Source organism: Cardiocondyla obscurior, linkage group LG09, assembly GCF_019399895.1.
Source record: "Cardiocondyla obscurior isolate alpha-2009 linkage group LG09, Cobs3.1, whole genome shotgun sequence".
In the NCBI taxonomy this organism is placed as follows: domain Eukaryota; kingdom Metazoa; phylum Arthropoda; class Insecta; order Hymenoptera; family Formicidae; genus Cardiocondyla; species Cardiocondyla obscurior.
The window spans coordinates 2,230,020-2,239,526 of record NC_091872.1 but is presented as its reverse complement, the minus strand read 5'-3'; positions in this window follow the sequence as shown (position 1 = coordinate 2,239,526).

Genomic DNA, 9,507 nt, shown 5'->3' with positions numbered 1-9,507 from the left:
TTGCAATCTTCGTACTTTCGTATATTGCGCACGTGAAATTTGCTGGCGGGAGTCACAACGGCGGCTGGGAAAGAACGGCTGCGGGAGTTTTACAAAACAGTGAGCGATAATTTAAGCCGAATTTACCGGTCGTGAAATCCGAAGCGGAGCGGATCGCATAAGCGATGGTCTCAAAAAACAATTGTAAAATCATTGGGATAATAGAATTTTATTCGTATTCAATCAAATTGCTCGCGAAATTTGACGCATGTTACGTCGCAGGGATAACTCCATGTTTCGCGTTAGCCCTGAAAGAGTATTCTATTATTTTTCGGATCGATTACTATCTGCGTCGTATCACCGGGAATAATCGACGAAATAAAGATACCTGACCGTGAAAGTAGCTATTGCGTCACTTGATTTAATTTTATGTAGCAGGCCCGTGCAAGAAGCATAAGAAAGCTTTACTTCACTAGGGCATTACGATTCTATTAAGATTCATGTAAATCATAATACGTTAGACGTGCGGCAATTAGTGCAAAATTATTTATGCGGTTTAGCATGCGGATTCCATAATCTATCTCATATATCTTCATTTCGAAATGTTTAAACGATATCTCTAACTGTGCTAATATCGCGGTAGAATATCTGCATTGCGTTGGATAAATTCACTCCCGACAACGTGTCCGAACGGGAAATTCGTACCATGTAGATCGCGCATAATTCGTCTGGAATGATTCGTCAAGAGCGAATCGTGCAAAATTCGTATTCGGCGAAGGTGCATCGCAAAAAAGGTGGGGAAAAGGGGAAAGAGAAGAGACGCGGAGGCAAAGGGTTATCCCTCTCGCTGGACACTGACGATCTCCCCTGCCCGGTTTTACATTTGGTGCGTCGGATTTTTATTGTCGACCTGTTTCACCGGAAGGATGTTGCTGCCTCCAGAAAATTTAAAGCGCCCATCCCGGTGTTCTCTATTCTATGTTACGCCGCGAAAATAAACCTCGCCATGTCGTCTATAACGCATCGGTTTTTCAGCAGTTAAGTTACTGTCTGTCGCTTTGAAGACGCAGTTGCTTTACGTGCGTGAAGACAACGACGGAAATTAGCAGTAAAGCTAATATAAACAAATTAAAGATTTGCGTAAAATGCAAGTGATAAAATATTTCAAGATAAAGCTAAAAAGAGCGGAAACCTGTGCAAGAGGTAGCCTATGGGATATGACGCCTTACTGCGCCTAAGGGCTAAATAAAACACACTATCAACGGGTTACAAAGGCCATAATCTAAATATCATAGTGCCTAAAAATACCTCCATACGGTTTCACGTGTCAAAAGGTTACTATCCACGTAATACATGTAAAAGGTGTGCACGTCAAAGCCATGAATTTGCTTGATTCTCCAACGATTAATCAGGCCATTCGGAAGACACGATTTCGCCCCCCGAGGCTGACTCGCGCTAGCGATTTGAATGCGAAAACGCAGCGCCTTAGAAATATAGCGTACGAATCATTTTTCATGGTTGCACAATATACCGCGTATCGGCTTAAAGGAAGTACGTACGATCGCGAAACTGGAGACAGTAAATTCACCTGAATGTGAAAATAAATGGGAAAAGCGCGCGTCTCTCAACGTCAAAAGCCAATGTGGCATATTTATCATCATATCCCACTTCGCTCTTAGTTAAGCAGACGTATATCCGATATTATTGAATAATCTACCCGCGCTATCGGGCTGACAGCGCACTTCAAGTTTACCGTAATCGCTTGTTAAAGTACGCTTCTTGAACAGAAGCGAAGGGCATAGGGTATAGATTGCGATAAATATAGACTGTAACCGACATGGTGACAATATTATCGAAAGTAATATTGTAAAATGGAATCGAACGGGGCTGCATCGTCAATGTGATAAATGGGTTAAATAATTTTGCTTTATTTCGCGAAAAATTAAAAAAACAAAAAATAAAAAAAAAAAACCCGAAGAGAAGAGAGAACTGCATCCCGAATCAATTATGATTATTGATACGGGAGGTATCGCAAGGGATGCATAAGTATGCACAAAAAAAAAAAAAAAAATAACGCGATTGGCATAATTACCCCGCTCGGCTCATAAATTACTCAGACATCGATCATTATTGTACAGCTTGTAGCGTCATTACCGCAGGATATCTTACGTTATCGGGTAACGGTGGATTTGCATATCAGATTTCCGGAGCCGTCTTAGCCAGTGCGCTCGACATTGATTCTCGTAACAAATTCCTTCGAAATGTAGCGGAAGGCACAAACAACAATGAGACTCGAGTGGTTTGAAATGTTTTCCCGTATTTCTTTTTTTTTTTTTGCAAACTTTTCTTTTTTTTCTCTCTTTCTCGATAACACAAAACAAACGAGTTTTCTAATAATATCCGCACATTTGGATTATACCGCTCTAAACTGAACGTAATTGCACGCAAAAACGATCGCGAAGTAATCTGCGTAATAAAAAAAAAAAAAAAAAAGAGATATTTATCCCGTAAAGGGAAAAATTGGAAAAAAGAAGAGAAGATGGTCTGCCTCGTCGTCCTTCTCTCTCTTCCTTCTACTTTATCCCTCTGTCCTTCGCTTTTCATTGCTTCTCGCGTGCATACGGAGTAGAAAAAGATGGACGAGAGCGCGGAGAAAAACGGCGAAGGCGAAAGGGAGACGCGACGGCTGGCGGGAGAAAGATAGCGGGTTGCCGGGGATCGATAAGCATTAGCGACTATTTCACGAGCACAGAATCCACCCCGGCGTGGACCATGCACGGCTCTACCCTCTTTTTCGTGCTTTCCATCACCCACCTCTCGGACTGACTTCGTCTTCTCCGCTGCATTTCGCCCCGCCCTAGCTGTACGTCAGCATTGTGCCGAGAAGAACACCCTGTTGCAAAACACGACCCCCCTTTTCCCTCGCCCACGCGGCGAGAGAAAGAGGTGAAAGGGCGGAGGGAAGCAAGGAGAAAGAAACGGAGAGAATGCACGCATCTGAAACTAAAGCGCATGAACGTAAGTCGTGTACGTTGCATCGGCAATACGCTAAGGTATAAACCCGCGGCGGAAAGCGCGAGTCACGTCCCGTAGACTGGAATACACGCGAGAACCTACCTATCTCGCGCAAGCCTTTCAGTCGCAGACAGTGGAATTTCAACTAAGACAAATAGCCGTTGTTTCGAAGTCGATAGTTTTTCGTTACGCCCAGTAAAATTACAATTCGGACGAATGACGGCTTTTCAAAGCGGCGTATAATAAATACCGAGACGTTACCTTAGCAGATACTTTGCAAATCTTTCAAAAAATTTTCACGCTATCTATGATTCGAACATTCTATACAAAGAATTAATCAAACGATAACAAAGTATAGCGTTTAAATTAAATGCTTTTAATCGGCTCGGTGATTATAATCTGGGTAACACATCTCGGTGTTATTCGAGCCTCGAATTGTCACTCGTTTGAAATAAATACGATAGCTTCCGTTGTTTGACTCCTGCAAATTCAATCGAAGGCGGAGCTAATGGAGTTCAACCAGTTTTATCACTTCGATATGTTCACCCTTGGCATGGAACCATCCTCACGGTGACCTGATTTCGGGAAGCTGTACGGAGGAACTAGTTCATCCGTAACTTTCACGCTGAAAACCCGCACGGCCTATATTACCTTTGTTTAACTCGTCAGGATATTTTATTATTTCCCTCCATCGATAACTCGTTCGTGAAATTTACCGCTTAGAGGAGATATATTAGCGACAGAATGCGAGACAATAAAGAGAACGAGCAAAACGAGGGTGCATTGTGAAATTAATGTAGAGAAAATTACGCCATCACGTATTTTTAACGCAAAAACCACCAATAGTTTCTATTACTGAAGTACAGATAGCACGTAAGTCTCTTTAAAAAAATATGAAAAAAAAAGAGTAATAATACATGTAAAAAATTGATAAAAGGAGAAGCAATTAAGATAATAATCTGTAATGTATATGAAATTCTGAGTAAATTATAGCATGCGCAAAACTCGGAAGGGATGATATTCGAAACCTTTCCCTCGCGCGGAAGCTGGGTCGGCCGGACGTTCTGTATAATTCAATACGGTAGCGAATAAACTCGCTTGTAATGTGTACAGCACGATGCATTCTTTAAAAGCCGTGCGAGAGTCATTTTGCAGCAACGGCACGCGCGGTAAGAAATTGGGGTGACACGCTCTTCATATTAATGCGCAAGCGGCCGGCACAGGCAGGCGCGAGGCGTTAGCGCGACCTGATTTCGTGGCGTTCGCAGTCCGGTAAGAAGCCGGTTAATCAAAAGTAATATTCCGTCGTTATGTGTGCACAAACTCGAACCCCCGGCACGGCGATAGGAACAGCATAATACGCAACGCTTAATTGTGGTACATTTATCGCCAGGCGTATTTCGTAAATTACGATGTTCTAAGTCCACCGCTAAGGCCATCGTGCAAATTAACGCTAGACATTACGAGCCGCCCGCCTCTCGGCCTCCTTGAGACCGAGAAAACGCGCGATATATTCCTCACGTATACATTTAGAGGCGCGCACACGTATTTACGCGCGTCTAGTGACACGACCCGTGCAAGAGGCTAGATATTATGTTATCTCGAGAGCGTCTTGCGCAGCCGCGTGTAAAATGTTCGACTAGTAAACTCCTTTACATCACTGTACACTTGGCTGTAAAGGCGAAGGAGCGCGACGTGCGATCCATTCAGAACGTAATTAGTTCTCGTTCGGAAACGGAATATTCGAGTGAAATTTCAGAATGTGAATATTTCCATGAATAATTCAAATGCAAAATACGTAAATTTGCGGATTAAAAAAAACGCGCCAATCGCTATTTAAGATTCCAAGGAAAAATATCAGAGTCAGACGTTCAAGGATGATTAATTTAAAGATTCAAGAACCGAGGAATCGTTCACTCGAACATTTCCGATCTTATGAGAAAAATAATTCTTCGAGCGTTTAACGAAATGGAAATCGTCAAAGAAAATTTTATATTTAGGAATTTAAAAAGTTTAATCTGAAACTTTATAGAAATAACGTTGGGGGGCTTAAAATTATAATAGAAAAAGGTATAACAGAGGGCTGAAATTTCGTGATTGTGTAAAGTTGACGTAAATCTTGTTCCGCTCTGTCCTTAGTTCTTTCTGTCTTAAGGTTCTTTACCAAAGTAATTATACTTGCGATTTCTCTCGCAGTTAATGAAGGCGCTGAACGGACAAAGTATGCAAAGGGCAAAGTACTAATTTACCATATTCCTGTCCGCTATGCAGGGATTATGCGAATAATGCGCGAAAGTTACGAGCAGTTAAGAAGCAGGTTAAACGTCTTTGAGCTTTTATACCATTAAAATGTGTAATCTGCAAGCCTTAATTCGTACGCCATTAATTGGATGCAAAATTGTTGCGCAAATTATATCGAACAATTTATACACCGAGGATAAACTCTGTATTTATTGACGAGAATGCTCGATTTAATGACGCGCTTCAAGCGTGATAACATCTTCTATTACCGTAAATCCATATTGTGCGACGCTTCGATTACATTGCCGCAATTTATATGCTTGATTAAGCACCGCGCGAAATTTTCCTACGGCTACGTGAACGTCTATGCTCCGTCCCAACTTTTCCATTTACGCGGAACGCGACAGCAAACTACATATTACGGCTAACTATAACGAAACGAAATGAAGCCTTTATTATTAACGTTTCCCGCTTTAAACATTTCGCGTTTGACGAGTTTATCCTCCAGAGCCAGCGAAAAACTTGAAATAGGATTAGCGATCTCGCTTTAACGAGAATTTATTTAAATAATTTACGTTTCAACACAATGTATTGTCATTCGCGCGGATTGAATTAACCAAAAGTTTCATCGAACGTCATCATCTTTCATTTCCACTTTAATACTCAACGCGCAACGTCTTAATAAATTAAGCTCCGAATTAAAGCTTCAATTTAATTTCCGTTTCCTTCATTTACGAATGTAACTTTATTTGCAAAAAAAGATCCGTTTTAGTTCTTTTTACAATTTTTTTTTTTTTTTTTTTTGAATAAAATACAAAGATTATTCGCGTTGGCATCGAAACAACGATAATTTTAGTTTCTATCGCTCGCGCACTTCGCAGGTAGCGCGCAACTTCTGAGGTACTCGACATGACATTTTACTTTATCGCTTTGCATTTGCAAGCGACACGTTCGGTTTTGTGCGCCGCTGCGTCGCACGATTTCAAACGCATTCCGGGGACAAGGGAATTTTCAGTTTCGCGAAAAGCAACGGGAATATCTAAATTCCCACACGAGACGTCGTTAGCAAAAGTAATGCGCCCTCGTGGCGCAATGGCCCGTTAAATACTGCAACTTTTAGTTAGATACCGACAATAGTAGTAACAACCTATTCCAAGCGTCGGGCTTCCCATCCAGCATCCTGCACTATCGCGCGATTCATCGAAATTTCCAATTTATCTGAATTGTTAATCGTCAATTGTTATTGTGCAACTGGCTCGACGTAATCACGGAAACGCATCAAGTTCGATGCAATGAATAGCATTAATATAATATATATATATATATATGTGCGGTAATCACTATCATTTCTATGAAATGGATTTGAAATAGCGATTAGGAAATTCTATAATATATGTATCTTTATTTTTTAAATAATACCCAGTAGATATATGTATACACATATGTAATCTTGGTTGTCTCTTTTGAAATGACGAATACGATAAATGGTAAAATTCTATACATTATTTATATTAAAAAAAACGGAGAGATAACACGAGCTACCGTATATACATATACATGCATTTTTAAATGCGTTTTTTTTTATTTTAATTTATATAAATTTCTTAAAACGCATGTAAATTAAGATTGATTAAATATACAAATATATTTTTGTCGAGATTATAAATGTCGCACTTTCTTTTTAATTTATGCGCGTGAATAAACAATAAGTTGCATCAATCGTGTTCAAGCTTTTATAAAACATAATACGAAATTGATTATCGCTGCATTTCGCAATTTTGTTTTAATCATTAGTTGATTATCAAAATTTTTCATTCGAATATCAACTGTTAATCGAATTTAAGCGGATGGAAATTCTACAGACGTTTCGGAAAAAATTGCTCGCGATTTTGGCTGACCGATGCGACACGCTGCGCTGTTCTCATCCATCGCGTGTAAATAATTATCTCGTGCGAACGTAACGATTTTGAAAAATGAGTGGCGCGAAAAACGGGCCGTCAAAACTGTAGGCGCGCAAACGTCGCGGATCGTAAAAACGCGACAGCGCGGTCGTTTCGACGCATCAATGTTTTTTTCCTCTCTTTTTTTATTTACGGAGTTTCACACCGTAAAAAAAAGCGTATACGCAAGAGCGCATCGTTTTTTCGGTGCCCGTCGCCAATCGTGATCGGCGGAAGTCGTTTCGCGGCGTACGACCGCGTAATATCGAATAACGCGCGCTCGTTCGCGGTATCCGGCGTAAGAATGTGGCGAGCCGTATCGGGGCTCGTATCGGCTCGTACGTCGCGGCAACGACTCCGGATGCGGAGGCGATGCAACCCTCTGGAACCCGCGATTCTCCGCCGCGCCTCGATAAGAATCCCTCGTGTAAATATCCTCAACGGCCTGGCTATATACAAAAGAAAACGGCGCGCGAGAAGAAGCGCAACGGCTATTTCGTAGCCGTCCGCCCATTTCGCCGTAACGTAACGGTGAAAGAAGAAAGGCCTTTGAGAGCGCCAGGCGAGCGAATTCCAACGGGCAGCAATAGAGCCGAACCTTGTATCTCTTTTTCTAATTACGGGAACCCACGCGTGCACGTCGGTTTTGAGATTTTTCCTTATTACCGTGTCACACGGTCGACACGCGATTAACCCGGTAATCGATTCCTGATAATCTCCATCGTATCGGCAGGAATTAAAGCAGAATGGTTTATAATAGTTGAGCGAACAATGGAATAAATTTCGCGAGCAATCGGCTATTAATTTGCGGAGGTATTTTTTATTTTTTTAATAAATTAAAAATGTATTTTCCATCCGCTGTGCGACATGTTACATGCTTAGAATTTCAACGTCAGATCTCGTGAAAAAACTTTCTGGTGTCGACAAAAAAAAAAAAAACGAGACCTCAGCGTATTTTAACCCGATAGCCTATAAACAGAATATAATACACCCCTTGCGATCGTTTATGTCAGAAAAAAGTCGTACGCTTATCTCGAGCAACGGGACTTAGGTATGTGTTCGCAATTCCTGTCGTGTACATCGTCGACCTTTACTCTTGATACAATTTCCCGTACCGTGATTCACGAAAGGTCACTTCTAAAAAGGAGACTTGGATGTAATATCGCAAGGTTCCTTTTATCCCTACGTTGGTTAAGTCCGACGAGGATATTTGCTTGCCATTTGTCTGGCGAGAGCTTGATAAAATCCGCCGCGAGCTCGGGTGGAAAAGCAATATGACAAGTGAGCACCAAAGTTTATTCATTCATCCTGATGGTGCCGAGTTGAAGCTTAGAGAAAACCGTAGACGCGCGCCAGCGAGATAAATTTAATGTATGCGAGATATGCTCAATATAATATTTAATATACGCGCGAGACTGGGAAAAATGTTGCGAGGAACGCAAAAGGGAGATCGATCGGCTCGTTGACGTTAGTCCCTCAATACGGCGTTATTCCGGTGGAGCACGGCGGATAACGCGGCATGTGATTCGTGAATCACGGACTCGCACGCATTCGTGCTTATCCATCAAAATTAACGGCGGCGCACGCATTATTCCCGCGGTCAAATCTATCCATCTGCTCGCAGCATATTGGAAGCCGAGCGCAGAAATGCGCGCGACTGCATTATCGGAATCATTTTGACGCGTTGCGTCCACCATCGGGTGTATAATGTGCGAACATTTTACGTTAAAATCCTTTCTAATTAATAACATAATAACATTTCGAGAATTGAAATGGGCAACTAACAACGTTAACAAGGAAATCGCGATTTTTTAAGTGGCAATAGGAGAAGGTAGTAAAAAGATGTAAAATATATTTATCAGAAAACGTAAAATAGAATTCAAAGAGAAGAAATTTCTTTTTTTTTGGGGATTTTATTCAACATTCTGATAGCAACGATTCCTTAAATTCGTCCAATAAATAATTGTCTCTCAAATTGGTTCTATAATTAAACTTTTTTTTTTTTATTACAAAGGATATTAAAAATCTCTAAAGGTTATAAAATCTGTAGCGTAAGATTCTCATATTTACACCTAAAGTCGGCTTTCATTTTACGTTGATATTAAACGCGATATCTTTGCGTTAGGAAAGTTAAATATTCATTTTGCTCCAGTTTTAATATCACAGAATTTTTATTCGTAGCTTAATTTTTCGAAGCCGGAAAATATAAGAATTGAAATTTCGTAAGAGAAATAGACATGAAATTTCTTTTTATCAAATTTAGTTGCCTTTTTTCGTTATATACATATATAGATATGTATAATATAAAATCGATTATTTCAGAATATAATAC